This window comes from Eptesicus fuscus, chromosome 9 (genome assembly GCF_027574615.1).
Source record: "Eptesicus fuscus isolate TK198812 chromosome 9, DD_ASM_mEF_20220401, whole genome shotgun sequence".
Lineage (NCBI taxonomy): Eukaryota > Metazoa > Chordata > Mammalia > Chiroptera > Vespertilionidae > Eptesicus > Eptesicus fuscus.
The window spans coordinates 35,308,509-35,328,503 of record NC_072481.1 but is presented as its reverse complement, the minus strand read 5'-3'; the positions used below and the strand labels follow the sequence as shown (position 1 = coordinate 35,328,503).

General features: G+C 40.1%; 1 protein-coding gene and 1 pseudogene across 1 annotated transcript in view; one reads left to right on the top strand and one right to left on the bottom strand.

Annotated features, from left to right (window-relative positions):
• BEND5 (BEN domain containing 5) overlaps positions 1-19,995 on the bottom strand; it is an 800,567-nt gene that overhangs the window by 482,360 nt on the left and 298,212 nt on the right. The gene's annotated exons all lie outside the window — the stretch shown is intronic.
• Positions 5,322-5,566, top strand: LOC103284039 (cyclin-dependent kinases regulatory subunit 2-like; annotated as a pseudogene).

The window sequence follows — 19,995 nt, the reverse complement described above, 5'->3', positions numbered from 1 at the left end:
CATAATCCAGCTCCAGAGAATCAAGCATCTTACTCAAGGGACTACTTGAGCAAATTCAGCCAATTTCTCTTGTATGATTTTCTCCCTGAATTTAAATCTTGTATTTAGAATTGGTAATGTCAAGAGATAACCCCTCTGAACCACTTAAGGTAGAGTATATTGTTACTTCCGGCCTTTATACGGATAATCAAATGATAAAGTCAAACTGGCAACCAAAGGCAAGCTCCCAAGCTAACTCTAAAGTACTTCCAATGTTATTTGTTCAGTAAACCACAGAACATTAAATTTCTATATTAAGTAAATTATAAGGAAGAGTGCACTTTGCAAAATTAAAAAGTTCTTGGTTACTTTATCTATTATTCCCCTGGGAAAGTTTCCAGAGAGTGCCTTGTACAATTAGATAACTTTTTGCATGGATGGTGGGTAGTGGGGAAAGGTTCTTAATGCTCACCACACGCAGTGCCAGGATTTCAGCTGTAAATCCACAGCTTATTTCTGGGTCCTGAGGCAGAAATCTTTGATGACAAGCACCCAGTTCTGAGATGTAGTCATCCTTGCAACCTTATGCCTCATATTAATAATATGAAGAAACCAAGAGATGAAATTTGTGAGTCAGAGCTAGAAGAAGCCCATCAAGACCACTTGGTCCAAGGTTTCCACACTGGACTCCTGAGGGCCTTACAAGGTTCCCAGACAATCATTTTAGGGTTTACTATGCTTCAAAACTTCTGAAGATTTCTTTTACATGCTGGAATTCTCTATAAGATTCCTATTATAAAATGAATTCTCTAGCAGAACAACCTTGACAACCAGTGATCTATACAGGTACAGAGCAAAGGGCACTATTACTGGCAAAAGTCTGGCATGAATTCTTGGTCCTGTATCTTCATTCCCTCACTTACTATAAATCTCAGGCAAGCCACCAAAGAAAACTTTTTTTCATCTTTAACATGACAAGACAATACTATGGCAGATATTAGCTAGATGTTGACCAACACCATTGTATCTTTCCATGAAAGACTACAGTATACCTTGCAGCTAGGTTGTTCCTAGTGACAGGTACTATCCAAAGTAGTATGGATGAAAATAATTTATGCCACTTCCAGTCTTATACATAATATCTTATATATAATCATCTGTGCTTTCTTTTCCCCTTCTACAGTAACCTTGAAGGTAATGGGTCGAGAAGGACAGCAACTAAAACTGAGAAATCCTGAATCTCTGAGTTGTCACTTGAAAGAGAACCACTCATTGTTACTTTCTGACTCAGGCCAATCTGTGATGTTTGTGAGAAATAAACCTTTATTGTGTTAGCTACTGGAATTTGGGGCTAACATCATTTATGCAGACCTACTAAAAGTTAACTCAAAGATTTGGGGAGGATTATTTAAAATATATATAAAGCAGCATAATGCATGTAGAAGGCATTCAAAAATTATTTGTCATTAATATTTTATCTTTACTAGTGGCCTGGTGCACGAAATTCGTGCACAGGGAAGGGATGTCCCTCAGCCCGGCCTGCACTTTCTCCAATCTGGGACCCCTCGGGGGACATCCGACTGCTGATTTAGGCCCGATCCCTTAGGGGTCGCTCTAACAATCTGGGAACGCTGGCTCCTAACTGCTTGCCTGCCTGCCTACCTGATTGTCCCTAACCGCTTCTGCCTGTCAGACTGATTGCCCCTAACTGCTCCCCTGCCAGCCTGATTAATGCCTAACTGCTCCCCTGATGGCCTGATGGCCCCCAATTGCCCTCCCCTGCCAGCTTGATTGCCCCCAACTGCCCTCCCCTGCCAGCCTGATTGCCCACAACTGCGCCCCCCCCCCATGCTGGCCTGATTGTCCCCAACTGCCCTCCCCCGCCAGCCTGATGGCCCCTAACTGCCCTCCCCTGCTGGCCCAATCGTCCCAACTGCCCTCCCCTATCAGCCTGATCGCCCACAACTGCCCTTCCCTGCCGTGACTCACCTCCTCCTCCGGGACCCATCTCCTCCATGCTGCACAGAGCTGCGGACCCTCAGGCCTCACCATCTTGTGGCAGCCATCTTGTAGGGCCACCTAGGCTTTTATTAGTATAGATAGTATAGATTAGAGAACATAGAACTGATTTAAAGTCACATAGCAAATTAGAGGACTAGAAACTAAGCTAATGCTCTGTCCACTAACCCAGTCTGTCTGCATTCCTTGACCTTGAATAAGTTCAATCTCCTCTCTGGGCTGCAGTTCCAGCATCTATTGCATAGGGAATTAGTTCATGCACTAATTAAACAAATATTTATTGAGTATCTACCAGGTGCCATGTACTCCTAGGTTTTGAGAATACAATTTGATGAAGACAAACAAGATACTGTCTTCATAAAGTTAATATTCAAGTGAGGGGGAAATAAAACAAAAATCAAATATGTATTCAAGAAAATATAGCAATAACAAGTGCTAATCAAAAAATTAAAACAAGATAATGCAATAAAACAGAGTGACTGGGTAGCTACTTAAGTTGAGTGGTCAGGAAAGACTTCATTGAGGATGTAACATTTAAGCTGAAACCAGGATAACAACAAGGAGACTTGCTTGCAGGAGAAGAGTTTTCTGGGTAGAAGTATAGCAAGGGCAACGTCCCTAAGGCAGTCAAGATCATAGCCCATCTATCCTTACTGACAGGCTTGAAATTGTTTTTCATTGAGGCCCAAAGTCACTCACAGTAGTTCTATAGATAGATAGAAATTTGAAGATCTGCTACTCCAACTTCCTTTGCCTCCTTTCCTCCAGTAAGGCTGAGCTTTGGCGTTTCAGTTCTGAGCTCAGTTCATAGAGCTGATATTTACTGACTTAATTTATTAACTTCAAAAAGATACATAACTTCTCTAAGGCTCAGTTTCTTCATATGTAATATGGGAATAATACACATATATCATGTAGAATTGTTTAAGATGATGCATTTGGCATGCCTATGGCAGTGCCTGGCATCTAGCAATGTCCAATAGCTGAGAGAGATGTAGGAGGTGTTGCTAAGATTACAATATAGGCAATATAGTGTGCAGCTGAATGAAGGCCAAACTCATTTATTCTGACTCTCTATATTTTAAAAATATATAGAAAACAGCAGCATCAAGATCAGTGATGGGCAACCTTTTGAGCTTGGTGTGTCAAACTTTGCCAAAAAACTGAGCATAACTGGGGTAGTGTGTCACTTTGAGGAAAAAACATTATTTCGCAAATGTTTCATCCTCAGGAGCAGCAAATGTTTCATCCTCGGCATGTGGCCACCTCAGCAGCCGCGTGTCATCAGAAATGGCTACGCGTGTCAGTGCTGACACGCGTGTCATAGGTTCGCCATCACTGATCTAGATATTGCTTTCCATCTTGGCCATGGATGCTTCGTAATTTTGCACTAAAATGTATCAGCAAGAATTGATTAAGAACACTGACATTTGTATCATTCATGTCACTTAGCCCATCCTTCTATGTGACTTCTATGCAATTTAGTTAACCATTACATCAGCCTGACTCTTTGGGTATCTTCAGTCTATCTCCGCATTTAGTTTGGAAATCCTTCCAGATCAGGAATGCAAGGGATTGTTGACCTCAGCCAATCCATCCCATCTCTCCTTTAACCAGTTCTCTTTTTCTGTTTTCTTGGGTCCGTGTTTGATTCATACCAACACATGAGGTAGGTGAGATACATACCATTATCTCTGGGTGACACAGTAAAATGGGAAGAGCTGGGACTAAAACTCGGGTCTTTTGACTCCATGCTACCTCTAAATCCAAAGTATTTTGAAGGAATGTTCTCAATGCTTTCTTGATATGTTTCATTTATTTGGATTTTCCAAATAGGCAGCAGGATCTGAGTGGTTTAACACTTCAGCTCTTGTGAAACTGTTTTGACCTCCTGCCCCCAGCAGAGTCAAATGCCTCCCTTTCCTATATTCCCATAAATGTAGAACTGTGGCATATATTAGCCTCTGTAAATCTGAACTCTGCTGAAATTTGTTTTGTATCTGTCTCCTACCTGACCATGAGTTCCATTGCTATATTCAGAATCCATTCAGTGTTCAGTACACAGAAAATAGTGAATTATGGGACTTCTGACAAGCAGTTCTCCACTGTTTTTACCCCTTCACTCTTACCTATGCTTGAGACCTCAGCTTATATGTTTACCTTCTCAAGTGCCTTCCCTGCAGCACCTTCCTCCCTTTGAAACATGACATGTCTCCTTACATATTTTTATGATACCATATATATCTCCTTTATAACACCTTAATTGTTCATAGTTCTTAATTTATTTATATAATTCTTGGATGAATTTTTGTGTCCCCTCTAGACTGAGTTCATTAAAGACAGTGTTATGAGCTGAATTGTGTCCCCCCACTCGCCACACACACAAATTCATATGTTGAAGTTCTAAGCCCTAGTACCTCAGAATATGGCTGCATTTGGAAATAGGGTTTTAAATAAATACTTAGGATAAAATACTATGCACATGAAAAAAGAGGGATCTCTTACCCTTTGGGACAGCATGGATGGACTAGGGAAATATTATGCTAAGTGAATTAAGCCAAACTGAGAAAGACAAATATTCCATGATCTCACTTATCTGTGGAATCTAATGAACAAAATGAATTGACTAACAAAATAAGACCCAAAGTAGAGAAGCATGGAACAGACCTATATACATTGATATGGGGTTAGGGACACAAGAAGAGATAAACCAAAGAACTTATACACTTATATACATAGCCCATGGACATGGGCAATTGAATAGTGAAGAACTGGGGGTGGGTAGGAGCTGGGAGAAGGGGAGAGAGGGGAGGAAAATGGGAGATATCTGTAATACTACCAACAATATAAACTACATTTAAAAAAATTAGGTCAAATGTTTGAGCCTGAATCCATTATCACTGATATCCTTATAAGAAGAGAAGATTAGGACACAGACATGAATATGCACAGAGGAAAGGCCATATATATACAGGAAGAAGATGGTCACTTGCAAACCAAGGAAAAAAGCATCAGAAGAAATCAATGCTGCCTACACTACGGTGTCAGACTTTTAGCTTCCAGTTTGTCAGTTGTTTAAGACATCCAATGTGTGATAGTTTGTTATGGAAGCCTTAACAAACTAATACAAACAGGAACCATGCTTGTTTGTATTTAGTGATGTATTCCCAGTATATGTCATAGTGCTTGGTGCATAGCAGTTCTTCAATGAGTACTTGTTGGTAAAGAATGGAGTCATTTCTTCAGCCAGATGTGGACAGTTGGTTTGCTGCGCCTGCTCCACCCACCCCAGCTGCCCTTTGCGCAGATCCTCTGCTGGCAGGATGGTGCACAAGCAAATACTTCTCAGACAAATACTTTGAGGAGCATTACGAGTACCTGTATGTCATGGGTCTTTTGACTCCATGAACTTTCCAAACAAGTACCCAAAACCCATCTGATGTCAGAAGAGGAGTGGAGGAGACTTGGTGTCCAACAGAGTCTTGGCTGGGTTCATTACATGATTCACAAGCCAGAACCACATATTCTTCTCTTTAGATGACCTCTTCCAAAAGATCAACAAAAATGAAGATATCTGGGGATTGTCAATGAAATCTTTTTCAAATTTAATGTATATCTATTTATATAAAAGCCTAAGTCACCAGACAACTGGACAACAGCTATGACATGCACTGACCATCAGGGGGCAGACGCTCAACGCAGGAGCTGCCCCCTGGTGGTTAGTGCACTCCCACAGAGGGAGTGCCACTCAGTTGACAGACAGGCACCAGATTCCAGGCTCACAGCTGGCGAACGCAGCCGGCTCCTCCCTGGCCGCCTGATGCTTCCTGCACTACTTTGTGCTGTTCAGGATCGATGAGGACAGTGGGCTGGAGCCCGACAAGCTGGCGGGTAAGGCCAGGTTGCGGTGGCGCAGAGGTCTACTGATCCCCGCAGGCCAGACCGAGGGACCCCACTGGTGCACGAATCCGTGCACTGGGCCTCTAGTGTGTATATAAGGTAGTATTCAGTGAACACTTGAAAAATATACAAATCATTCATCCATACCTGTGCATGAGATGTATTCTTCACAGCAACAGAGCTCAGTTAAATGCAACTACAAATAGGTTACTGTAAGGTGTTTAAGATAAAATTTCTTCTGGTTATTTTTTTCTCTTAATACAAGTGCCTGTTTGACATTACCTGTTACTTTTGTTAAATAAAGTTTGTATGTTGCATTTTTTTAAAAAAAATAAATGTTTGTTTAATTGAATTTATTGAAAAGGGTGAAGCAATTGTTTTTGTTGGGTGTCGGTCTGTCTCTTTGACTGTCTTTTGGTTCAGGACCACTAAAAATATCACAAACACCTGAATTTTATAATGGAAAACTGAGTGAGGTGGGCAATGGCTTAGGACAATGACCTAAGTCAACTTAGAACCCAGGGTCTGGCAACTTCGGCTTCACCAGAGATTTGATCCTCATCTTTTCAGCTCCAGAAGATGCCTTCCAAGGCAGAATCACTTACTAGCTTAATTTCATTGTGTAAATTCTAGGTTTTATATTCATAATAGAAAATAAAAATATAGGAAATGTACTAATATATAAAAACAAAATCTTGGATATAATTTTATATAACAATTAAGCTGATTATTTTAAAGCTTATTTATAGACAAGTATATCCCAATTATTTAAAGTGGCATTAGATCCGCAAGGTCTTGGTCTCTTTCCTCATCCAAATCCTCTAAATCTCAGTTGAGCCCTAGTGAGGAAAGGTCTCAGGCCTTTGCTGCCTTTTAATATTATCTACAATTGTTCCCTCTTATACACAAAAGTTGTGTCATGGATAGACAGGACATGGGACTGAGAGTCAGTAAACTTTGGTACCGGTCCAAGTTTCTGCCTCTAACTTGGTATGTGATTCTAGCCATGTGATTACTTCTCTCTAAGCTTCAGTCCTCTCTTCTTTAATGTGAACTGTTTATACCTGATAGCCTCTAGAGTATCCTATATCTTTTCATATTCTAAGTCATGAATCATGCCCAAATTCTTAAGCAGAGCATTTGAGTTTCTCCAATAAAAGGCTTGTCTCCCCTGTGTTCTTTTTTCAATCCCTAAATTTCTTTCCCCTAAATGTCCCCTGTTCTTGTTGACTGCATAGCTGTTCATGAAATGTAGTTTCCCTAATTATTCATCCCTATTAAAGGATCTTATCCTTTAAGATCTGGTTTAAATCACATCCATTCCAGGAAAGTCTTGTCTTCCCCGTTCTACATCCCACAGCAAGTTGCCTGCACCTCTGCTGAGTGGTCAGTTCACTCAGTTGGGAAAGTTATTTGTTTCCAGGTCTGTCTGCCTTTCTAAACCAAACTCCCTGAGTATGAGGACTAACACATTGCCTGGTATGCTGAAGATACCTCATCAAACTGGTAGTGTGAATGAAGCCTTTTCTCTCTTAAAATATTTGTCCATAAGAATCGAAGCATTTTCTTTGCAGAAAGGAAGCAGTAGAATGAGTCTTAGGGAAAAAGAGAAACAGCCTCAGCAGTGGCTGCCCCTTGGTGACTACTTGTCCTGAAGCAGAGACTATTAGCCCCAGGCAGTTTCAAGGCCTCCTTTCCAGTCTGCCAGGAGGCACAGCAGACAGAGATCTGGAAGCCACTGGTCTGGCAGAAGTGGCCAGAGGCAGGAGCAACCATTCTCTGGAGACAGTGGCTTGATCTGGGGCTGCTGCCAGTGGCACCCATAGCAGCAGGAACAGAAGGAAAATGAAGTTAACATAATAATAAAGAGCTATTAAAAAAACGAGCTTTTATGTATTGAGTGCCTAGGACACCTCAAGTGAAAGCTGAGCACTTTAGATGTGTTTTTGCCAATACTCATAACTTACCAATAGGACCTATATAGTGTCCCTATTTTATAGATGAGGCTCAGGAAAATTAAGAAACTGATGAGAGGTCACACAGTAGTAGTAGATGGAGGTGGGATTTAAACCCAGGCCAGACTGGTCTTTCCTCTATCAGGATACCTCTGCCCTCAGAGTCCGGTGATGCTCCTTTCCCAACCTCATTCTCTAGCCCTCAGCCAGGTGACTATGTTCCATTTCTAAGTGGCTTGCACTCAAACTACTTTAAGTATTGCTCCTTTATAGAATGTTTTCCCTTTAATCATGATATATTAAAGATGAAAAAGCATTCAAAACCCAGAGGAATTAATCTTACGTGATGGAAAACTGGCCCAAGGGTGTACCACAAAGGAAAACCAACTGTCCCATGAGGTCTGAGTTCTAGTCCCAGCTCTAAAGTTAAATTGCTATTTAACTTAAGCAATTCACTTTCCCTTTCTCAGTCTCAGTTTCTTCATCAATAAAATGTGGGCATAGAAGTATGTGATCTCTAAGAGTCCTTCCAGCTCTGAAATATTAGGGCAATTCATCAACCAGGCTTTTGTGGATTCCCACATAAGAATACACTCATTAAATATGACCCTATTTCAATAAACTTGTTAAATATGGCCCATTCCTTAAACTGGGAGTGACTTCCACAAAGAGAGGGAAGAAGGAAATGAATGGATAATTACAATGACTTACAAGGACTCTGATTAATAAACATATAGTTATTACTCAGTCTGTGCCATACATGGTTGCCAGTACAAGGAGGACTATACCTGGGAGAGGGTGGATGGGAAAGAGAGCCAGTGATCAATGATCAGTTCTCATTTTAGCCTTTAAAGAGAATTTGATATAGTCAGTCATCCCTGCCTTTCTTAAGAGCTTTTTTCACTTGGCTTCACATTGTTATACTTTCTAGCTTTCCTTCCAGCTCATGGTCACTGTTTCTCAGTTATATTTGTTGGTTCCTCCATTCTCTTTGTGTGTGGAGAACACCTAATGCTGAAAACCACCTAGGGTTCTTCTCTCATCTACTCTTCTTCTTAATCCACACTTGCTCCCTAGGTGATCTCATCAATTTTCTTTAAATATCATCTCTATGCTAATGACTCCCTAACATATACTTTAAACTATAACTTTCCCTCTGAACTCCAGATATTTTCTCCAACTACTTACTTGACATTTTAACTTGGATGTCTAACAGGTATCCCCATTTGTCAGGTATAAAATTGAACTCATGCTTTCCAACTCCCACCTCTATTCTCCAGTGTTATAAGTATTAGTAATGGAACCACCATTTGTCAAGATGCTAACTAAGGCCAAAACCAAGGCATCACCTTTGATTGCTCTTTGCCCACCCATTACACTTACTCCATTAGCAAGTTCTGACTTTGTCTAACATCTTCCCATCTCCACTCACACAAATCTAATCCAAGCTACCATCATCTCTCATCTGGACTAATGCAGGAGCTGAACTGCTCTCCCTAATTCCGTATGTGCTTCCCTGCTCTCAATTAAAAAGGGTATCATATCATGCTATTCCCTTGCTCATTGGCTTCCCATCCATCACAAACTAAAAGTTAAACTCCTTAGAATGGCCTACAGGGCGCTACATACCCTGACCCCTACCTATCTCTCTGATTTCATATTTGTTTCTCTGAATCAATCAATTCACTCTAGCATAATAGACTTCTTGCTATTTTCAAACACATCAGATTTTATATTATCTGTTCCCTTTGCTTGGAAGACACATTCCACAGATTTTTACAGGATGTCCTCCTCATTATAATTCAGTACTCTATGAAAAGTTCACCTCCTCAGAGAGCAAAGGACTAATGAGCATAAAGCATGTCATTTTTAAGATGAAGCAGGTATCAATTTTTTACTGCTTCCCTTTTCCAATACTGACCAGAGAGTTTAATTCTAGAGACAGTTCTCCTGAGCACTACTCCCCTCAAGAAGTCACCTTTCTGAGGGTAAAGTTCTCTTACAATGAAGAAATAGGGTAACTTAAGAACACGTCTCTCTGGGTGTTGTGGAATGAATGTTTGTGTCTCCCAAAATTTCCATGTTGAAATCCTAACTCCCAATGTGATAGTAGGAGGAGGTGCTGTTGGGAGGTGATGAGGTCTAGGGGTGGAGCCCTCATGAATGGGATTAGTGCCCTGATAAAAGAGACCCAAAAATACTCTCACTCTTTCCACTATGTGTGACAGAGCAAGAGGACAGCAGTTTATGGACTAGGAAGTGACCAAATCTGCCAGTACCTTGATCTTGGGCTTCCCATCCTCCAGAACTGAAAGAATTGTTTTGCTTGTTTGTTTAAGCCACCAGTCTATGCTTATAGAAACCCAAATAGACTAAGATACTAGGTATACTTCTCCAAATCATTGGAAATATAAAATAATTCAGTATCATTTTATGATTCTATATAAGAAGACATGAGAACAAACTTTATGAGCCAACCACAAAGATTCTTCCATAGTACTCCTCCAAACATTAGGGTGGAGGAGATGCAGGGAACCCATTTTATATTACTATATTGAATAAAACTAAGACTTTTTTATTGCTTCACTTAAATTTCTCCTACACTCATCACAGCATCCTTTCCTAAAGAGGAGAAAATCTGCTTCCTAACTACTGCCTTGAGTGGTACTCAGATACCCCATGGACACAGACATCTCTGCATGCCTCCAGACTGATCAGCTAGGCTGATTTGTAGATGTGTTTCCTAGAGCAGACAAGCAAATGGCTCTTCTATCACTTTATATTTTTCAAAGACTCCCTCCTCACTAGCTCAAAATGTTGAAAAATAAGACACTATCAGCACATCAACAATTGCCAAGAATTCTTTTTATGGTGTTATTTCAATTTCTATGGCAAATGTAAATTCTGAACAAAGTGACCTTGGTTATAAAAAATAAGGAGGCAGCATCAGGATTGATGAGCCCCACTATCAGTTTTTCATTCTGACAGGCAGGAAAGAAGTATGTTGATCCTGAACATTTGTTGAGATGTGGTTCTGAATTCAGGCCAAGTGGGAAATACCTTCCTTGAAAGAGTAATTTCCATCTAAACAAAGGCAGGTCATGGAGCTTTGTTGATACCTGGCAGCTACCTAAAGAGAATAACTACTTCCTAACAAGTCCTTTAAACTCAAAAGTTGACAATGAACTTCATCTGATTAACCTACAGCCATATGCCAAGTAGACTTTCAACTTCTAATAAATAATCAGTAACTTTGACATGGAATGATGAATAGCATATTCAGTAAGAAATGTTGTAGAGACTGCTGACCAGGGAAAATGTCCATGTTGAGATGCCTGAGCACAAGAATAAAGTTATAAAATCCAGGAGATGTCACCTTTGTCCTAATGGGCAAAGGGGGCATATAAAGTGACTTGAGGCAAAACGAGTTAACATTAGGTCCAGGCAAAGTGGCTTATAAAGGAGACTGGGTGTCCTTAGTTACCTATCAGGTGTTTCTCTCCCTCCAGCCTCTGTTCTCTCCTGCAGATGCTCACCCTGTGTGCTCATCTTGCTCTCAGCTAATAGGCAACAGCTTCACACTGAGACTGCTCCTTGATAGCAAGCCATTGATGGTCGCTGGTCAGGACCCTATTCCCTTAGTCTCTGCTTTAAACATGAGCTATGGCAGCTTAAACCCAGACCCAGGCTCTAACTGAGAGAACTAGAGCAAGTAATAAATACCAGAAGCTATACCCTAAGAGCGTGTATGTTTGGAGAGGGGCCTGGAAAGTACTCTGTTGTCCTAATCAAATTCTGTGAGAAACAGTATATATATCAAGAAAATACTGGTATAAGATTCAAAATATTTAACTTCTATTAAATGTTTCTTATATGCCAGGCTCTGCGAGTTTATTCTTTCAACTACCGAATAAGGCAGATATTATAACCCTCATTGGAGTGATGGGATAACTGAGGCTGACAAAATGAAAGGGACAGGTCATGGAGCCAACAGCTAACCACTGCAAGTCTGAGCCTTCTCCACAGTAAACAGGAGACTTAGTGTTGTAGTGAATGATAAGCTAGAGTGTGTGGCACACAGAGGAAGTCTTACTTACCTATACAGACTCATATCTTGCTACTTCGTCCATCTCAATTGTGCGGAACTATATTCAGTTAGCTTCCTTCTAACTGGGACACTTGCCAAATTCTACATATCCACTAGGTCCATGCCCATTTCTTCAGACTCCTCTCTCTACTCAATCTTTCCCACCCCTTATTATCCACTCCACCACAATTAGTACCTCACTGTTCCAAAACTGATAACTAGCCTCTGCTTGAATACCTTTACTGAGAAGGAGTCATCTTTTCATAAACCAGTTCATTTGATCTTTGGTTAGGCGTTAATATTTTTTAAAATTAGTACTTACACATAATTAAGAACTGGCACAAAGATTTAGTTACAAGGGTGTTCACTGCTTATAACTGGACTCAAATGTCTGACTATTAGAAAGTTTTTATACAAATTATGAAACATCTTTACAATGGAAAATTACAGAGCTCTTAAAAATAATATAAACCAGTGATTTTCAACCTTTTTCATCTTATTGCATGCATTAACTAATTGCTAAAATTCTGCAGCACAACAAATAATATATAAATTTTTGCCAATATGATAAAAAAAATAGGTCTAATTTTGATTCACTGACACTGGATGGCTATTGTGTTGGTTGTTGTCATTTTTTAATTTGACAATCTAAGGGAAAAGAGGTCAATGCCCCTGACTATATAGTCAGTTATTGCATGTTTTAAAAATTCTTGCAGCACACCATTTGAAAATTGTTGCTATAGAACAACATATTGAAATAAAAGATATTCATTGATCTATTGATAAGTGAAAAAAGGCAGGTTATAAAGGCTAGTACAATCTGTACAGTTCTAGCATTTCTGAGAATATTCCCCATATTATAGTTCTGTATACTAGTATATCTTTCTTCATCACAAGAGGAGATGTTCCTTGAGGACAAGGCCTTGTTTTATTAATTCTGTATGCATTTCAACAGGCCTTCAGTGAGCACCATGTGTGAGTAAAAATGTTAAGGGCTATAGGCTCAGACATGAATTGGATACTTTGGTCCATCAGTGTCTATTATAATTCTAGGCACAAATCAGCTTTGAGAAATATAAGTTAAATTACACTTATATTTTAGAATGGAATGGGTTGGATTAAATAGCTTTCTGTAATTTTGGCTACTGAATAGCATTTTAGAAGGCAAAGGGAATTGGACTGGAGTCAGAAGATCAACACATGAGTAGCAGCCCTACATCACCCGAGGGAGGGGTCCCGGATTGCGAGAGGGTGCAGGCCGGGCTGGAACCACTCCCATGAACGAGTTTTGTGGACCGGGCCTCTAGTATCCTACCTAATAAAAGAGTAATATGCAAATTGACAGCACCTTTGCTACGCCCAAGCCACGCCCACCAACCAATCAGGGCAAGTATGCAAATTAACCCAACCAAGATGGCGGTTAATTTGCATACATAGGCGCCCTGAGCAGACCCCCCTGTGATGGATGGCAGGGAGCTGGGGTCCGCAGGAGGCTTTCGGCCTGGTGCCGGAGCAGACCCCTTGCAATCAATGGCAGGGAGCTGGGGGTTGCTTCGGCCTGGTGCTTTAGGCTTTAGCTGTGGGAAGGGGCCAAGCCTATGATCAGAGGTGCCGGGGGAAACCCCTTCCCAAGCCTAAAGCCTGGGGTGGAGGCTTTAGGCTTGGGGAGGGGCCGAGCCTGCGACTGGAGGTCGGGGGGGGACCCCTTCCCAAGCCTAAACCTGGGGCAGAGGCTTTTGGCTTGGGAAGGGGCTGAGCTTGGGATCAGAGGGAAGGGGAAAATATCTATGGAAACATATCCTTAAGTGAGGATAAAAAGAAAAAGAAAGAAAGAAATGCCATATCCTATGAAAGACACATCTTGAAAATGCTTAAAGAAAGTTGTCATTGTTTCATGGTGAAGGGACTGGAGTCCGTGTTGATGAAAATACCTTGGTGGCTGCAGTGACTGGCAGTGGCTGCAGCAGTGGGGTGATGGGGCTGGCGCCTTCCCCAGATCAGCCTGGTTGCCTCAAGCAAAGGGAGGCCAGACCGAGGCTTAGGACCGCTCCCAATGGGGAGGGAGCTTAAGCCATCCATAGGACATCCCCTGAGGGCTCCCAGTATGTGAGAGGAGGCAGGCTGGGCTGAGGGACCCCTCCCCAGTGTACGAATTTCATGCACTGGGCCCCTAGTTTATTATAATTACTAATGATGAAAATGATGATGATGATTATGGAGAAAGTTGATGAATTTAATTTTATATTCTAAACATATGATAATTCTGAGGAAAGCAGACTCTGCTGCAGTTTTATTACAACAGACACGCAGATGACTAAAAGGCAGCCTATAGGTGACTATTCACACAAATAAAAAAGAGGCCAACTACCAACCGATTTCTGAAGATGTACGATAGATACCTTTCAATTCAGAGTAAAAGCTACCTCTCTATTACATGTCAACAATTAATACATACAGTGTGAACACAGCTATTAATAAATAAATACATAACCTGACCAGGGCCTGTTTGATAGATTCAGTTGTTGAAAAGTATATATTTATTGCCATTTAAAGAAATAAAAAAATAAAATGTAGAACAAATACTGGGAGCAAATGAATTAATACGTTATTGCAGTTGTATTTAGATGGTGGTTTCTTCTCCTTCTTGGTGGATTTTCTTATATATTCTAAAATGAACATGTTTAGTTACTTTAATGATTTTTTTAAAAAGCATGCATATAAGGCTAACCAATGGACACAGACAACAGGGGGGTGAGGGCATGAGTGGAGGGGGACAGGAGGAGTAATGGAGGAATAAGGACACATATGTAACACCTTAATCAATAAAGGAATTTTTTTAAAAAGCTCTTCATATAAAAGGTCCCTTTGAGAGCCACCACCATTCCTAATTGAACTCTGAATAGCACTCTATCCTTATCTATCACTCCTCCATCAGAGAGCCAAACTCAGAATTAAGAAGCACTTTTTAAAAAGTCCTTTTTAGATTATAAGGCACTTTGTGCTCAATCATTTAAACTCAAAATAACCCTCTTAAAAAAGATATACTCATTTACCATTTTATGAGAAAGAATAACAATACTAAGGCCCACTACACACACACCATACACCTCACACATATGCACACACCCATCACTTACTCCTCTTCTGCATTTCCTTAGTTGATTTCTTCCACTATCATAGTTTTAAGTACCATATTTATGTTGATGATGTTTAAAGTTTACCGCTGACCTTAGCCTCTCTCATTCCTTCTCCATTTCTCCATATTACAAGTGGCATTACCATCCACCCAGATGCTCAAGAGAAAAAAACAATAGTCACCCTTGATTTTTCCCTTTTGACATCTCTCATGTCTAATCTATCCCAAGTTCTAACTATCTCACCTGAATGGTGCTATTGTAACCTCGCTATTAGAGCTCTCTGTGTGGCAGGTTCATACCAGTATATGCTGATCCTCTGGAGTATCTACCCCAGGTGTGGGTTTCATGTTGAATTTGGTAATGGGATGCCTGGCTAAATATGTATAATATCCCTCAAATTCTGACCCACATAGGCCACATTCCACAAATTCTTTTTTTAAAATATATATTGGTTTCAGAGAGGAAGAAAGAGGGAGAGAGAGTTAGAAATATCAATGATGAGAGAAGATCATTGGTCCACTGTCTCCTGCATGCCCCTACCAGGGACCCAATCTACAACCCGAGCATGTGCTCTGACCTGGAATCAAACCGTGACCTCCTGGTTCATAAGTCAACACTCAACCACTGAGCCACACTGGCCAGGCCACATCCCATAACTTCTTACTCCCAGAGTATCCTCACCAGCAAGCTATCTTCTTGGGATCAGTACCTTATGAAAGCTCAAGCTAGACTACCTTTCACTATTATATATACTAGTACATTTGGCCCATGAGAAATTCATGATTTCTAGCCCCATAAAACTAATGGAAGTTACAGATGACCCATTGCTTCTCTAGTCACCTAATTTCCTAAGTTACTCTAGCTGGCTTCCCAAACTCATAATTCTTAGCAAGAAGTAAGCATCAGCATCTACGTTTCCAATATGTCTCCAAACCCTGGTTCACATGTAAAACTCTCCAAAGAATTCATATCACACTCTCATGATAGCCTAAGAGGGCTGAATAGTTTCTGCAGCTCAGCAAGCTTCAGGCCAGGGAATGAGAAGACAGTATTCTCTTTGTGTAGGCACTCCCATTCTCTCTCTCTTTCTCTCTCTCTCTCTCTCTCTCTCTCTCTCTCTCTCTCTCTCTCTCTCAGGTCTTCTAGGACACCCCCCAACACACACACACACACACACACACACACACACACACACACACACACACCTCTCACTTGCCTAGGATGCTTCCCTAGGCCAACAATTTATTACTTCAATGACTCTACTATGAATTTCTAATTTTCTCTTTATATGGTCTTTCTATAGTCTAGAAATAGATAAGATGAAGTTCTCAAGACCAATTCAAGTACCATTTGCAGATCCTAAAATTATGTATCTGGCATATTTCCTTTAGAATGTGCATGTACCTACTATACATATAGACTCACCTTAAGTGAAATTCTGAGACAAGAGAAAAAGTCCTTTCAACATTCATTGTAGGATAATCAGGTCTGGAGATAGAGGAAGATAATAAGCAAAGTTTTAGACATGTTGAAATTGAGTTGTCTGGGACTGTTTCCAGTATATCTGTCTAGACAGTTTGCAGCTGCATATGAGTCTGGAGCTCAGGAGAGAGAGCCTGGCTGGAGACGAAGATGAAAGTCATTAGCATATAGATGGTATGTGACCCATGAGAGTGGAAAAGAGTACAACATGAGAAGAGTAGAGGACTGAAGACAAACCTTGGAAACACCAAATTTCAAGGACATGTTAGAGCCAACAAAGGTGATAGAGAAATGACAGTCAAATAGGTAAGAACAAAACAACAAAAAAATATTGTACTCATATCCTCATTTCCCAAGAGGTGTACAATACTTGTTCTCTTCATAAATCAGGTTCTTACTGATATCACATGAATCTTGTCTAATGAGAGCCCAAAAAGTGCATAGAATTGGATGGTCTAGAGAGTCCAGCTGATACCATTTAAAATTCCACTGTGTTCTTCAATCAGCAGAGACAGTGTGTCATTTCCATCTTTGTAGCAAGCACTAATGATACTTGCACAGATGACAAATGTCTTCACTGGTGAAAAATTAATGCACCACAATAATTTCCCTACCTGGGGTTAATGAACATGTCAAATGCTGAAAATTAGTTGTTTGAAACGAAATTACTATAATCTATATTTAGAAGATTGCCAATGGGCATGAAAAAAGGAGGGGATTTATGGGTGTATGTGGGTAGATATATTTAAAGTTCTCTTTGCCTTTGGTCTTAATGTTCACCAGGTCTTTAAAATACTTATTTTCTCAATAGTCTCACATAAAGAAAAACCATTTCATCACATATTCTATAAATGTTGGCTAGAACTCTCTGGAACAATTATTGTTATTCATCCATCCATGCATTTATTCAATAAGTAAATATATTGAACATTCACTATGTGCTAGGCACTCTGTTATATACTAGAGATAAAGAGAAGAATAACACATGATGATTTTTGCACTAAAAGAGCTCCTAACTGCATAAAAAAAGATAAGATTGCAATTCACTGTACGACAATATTTGGGGTAAACATGGGTGGCAGGCCTTGGATATAAAGAGACAGACTCCCTACCTTTCAGGAGGTTATGTCTCATATTGAATTCTGAATGACAAATAGGTTAGGCAAATGGGGGAGAAACTACTGCAGGCAGAGGAGAAGAGTTGTGCAAAGGCAGAGGTGTGAGTCAGTGAGGCTGTAGGGGAAACTGAGTGCTCCTAAAATCTGTAATAGATTGATTAATGGGAAACCTATCACACTAAAAAGGATTCATATTTAAAAACACATTTAGTGAATGTACTTTATGTTTGTTGACAATAGAGTATAGGATTAAGAGGAGAAATTGTGAACTAGGCTGACTTACATTCTAATTCCAGCTCCACCCCTCAACTATTTTTGAGACTGAGCAGTCTCTCTAATCCCCATAATCTCTCTAATCCTCAATTTTCTCATCAGAAGAACAGAAACAATGATCATTTATAGAGTATTAACTAAGTGTTAAGCACTTTAGGATTATCTAATTTAACAGTCTTCAAAACCACCATGTAAGCATTATTACTTGGCCCATTTTACATTGAAGAGACATTAAGTAATTGCCCAAAGTCAAATAGGTGATAGGTAGGAGAGCCAAGATTCCAAAGCATGACACTAGTTCAAGCTTCCTTAACCATTAAACTGTATCTGCTGTATTGGATGGTCATAAGCTCATGCAACCATCAGTGGTGGTTAGCACAACACCTGACACCTAGTAAGTACTCTACAAAATGATAAATGTAAATGGTACCTATTTAGTTATTACTTTCATATGATTTATAAGAATTGTTGCTAGTAATTATTATTATACTAGAGGCCCGGTGCATGGATTCATGCACCAATGGGGTCCCTTGGCCTGACCTGTGGGGTTAGGGCTGAAATCAGCTCTCTGACATCCCCCAAGGGGTCCCAGATTGCAAGAGGGTGGTTCTCGGGTGACACACCCTGGAATTGGGCTACCTCCTCTCTGGTTCCGAGAACCTCAGCTGCCAAGTCACCATAGCTTGGCAGCTTCTGAGTTGAGTGTTGGCTCCCTGGTGGTCAGTGCATGTCATAGCTACCAGTTGGCTGGTCGAACTGTCAGCTGGTTGGCTGATCACTTAGGCTTTTATATATATAGATTGTGTTGACTATGTTGGTCAAATTAGAAAGTAGACTTGAATCACATAAAACTCAACTACTAAACAAACACAAAGGATTATTTTTCTAACAGTAGCTGTGAGATATCAATCTATGGTTCTGAGTCATTAAAAAAACAGCATGAGTTTTGAAGTCAAAGAACACTGAGTTCAAAATTGGCCTCAGCCATTTAGTAGTATGTGGAATTGTGCACAGTGGTTCAAACCTCTAGGCCTCATCCAAGCATGGAAATAATAATAATAACAATAATAATATAACTACTGTAACAATAATATACATAGCATAGTGCTGCTTGAAGGAGTCAAAAGATAACACCTAAAAAGAACCTATTATAATCCCTGCACAGGGCAGCTGTTCAAGAAATTATAGCCTTTTATTATTGTTGTTATTATTATTTTATAATAATCATTATCATTTTTATTATAACTTAGGCCTTCTGTGAAACAGAAGTAATAACTCTTCAGGTATAAATGCAGATTTATTTTTCCTAGAATTCCTATAAGTGACAATTATAATTTGGGGGGGCTTGTGCTATTACTCTCTATTTTAATTCCTTGATGCAACCTTTTAAACACTGATAGCCTTTGTTTTCTCTGTTTTCACCAGCACAGAAAGAGGGCAGAAAACAATAGAATTGGCTGCTTAAACAAGATGCCTGCATGAAGGAGGAAAAAAGAAATAATCCCTCCATTTTGACAGATCAAATAATTTTATCTACCATGGGAGAATCTAAACTGCACCAATACAGGAATCTTAGTGGGTGTAAGAGTTATAGCCATCATAAATGACACTTTTTATTTCCTTTGAAAAATCCTCCTGATTTATTACATTTACTTAGAAATTGTCACAGCTTCTTTTTCAGAGACATTTCCCCTGTCCCCTCCAATATTCATTCCACCAAGTGAGCGAGGTGGTGGTGTGGTGAGAGCAGACAGATCAAAGCACTAGCATTCCAAATGAGTGCTGTTCAGACTGGGCTCATGTTGAAAAGTAATTTGATTTCTTTCTGTCTGCCCACATCCTGTTCATAGGAGGTGAGGGGTAGGAGTGGATGAGTAAAACAATGTCTCTTGTATTTAATAAAAATGAAGAGATACCAGCTTCTATTAAATAATTTAAAGATTGCACATAACACCATGTCAAAGCACACAGTCAGGTAAGATAACATAACCCTAGAACAGCAATTGATTGCTTCGTGCCTCAAGGTCTTTGTTGAACCTTCTGCT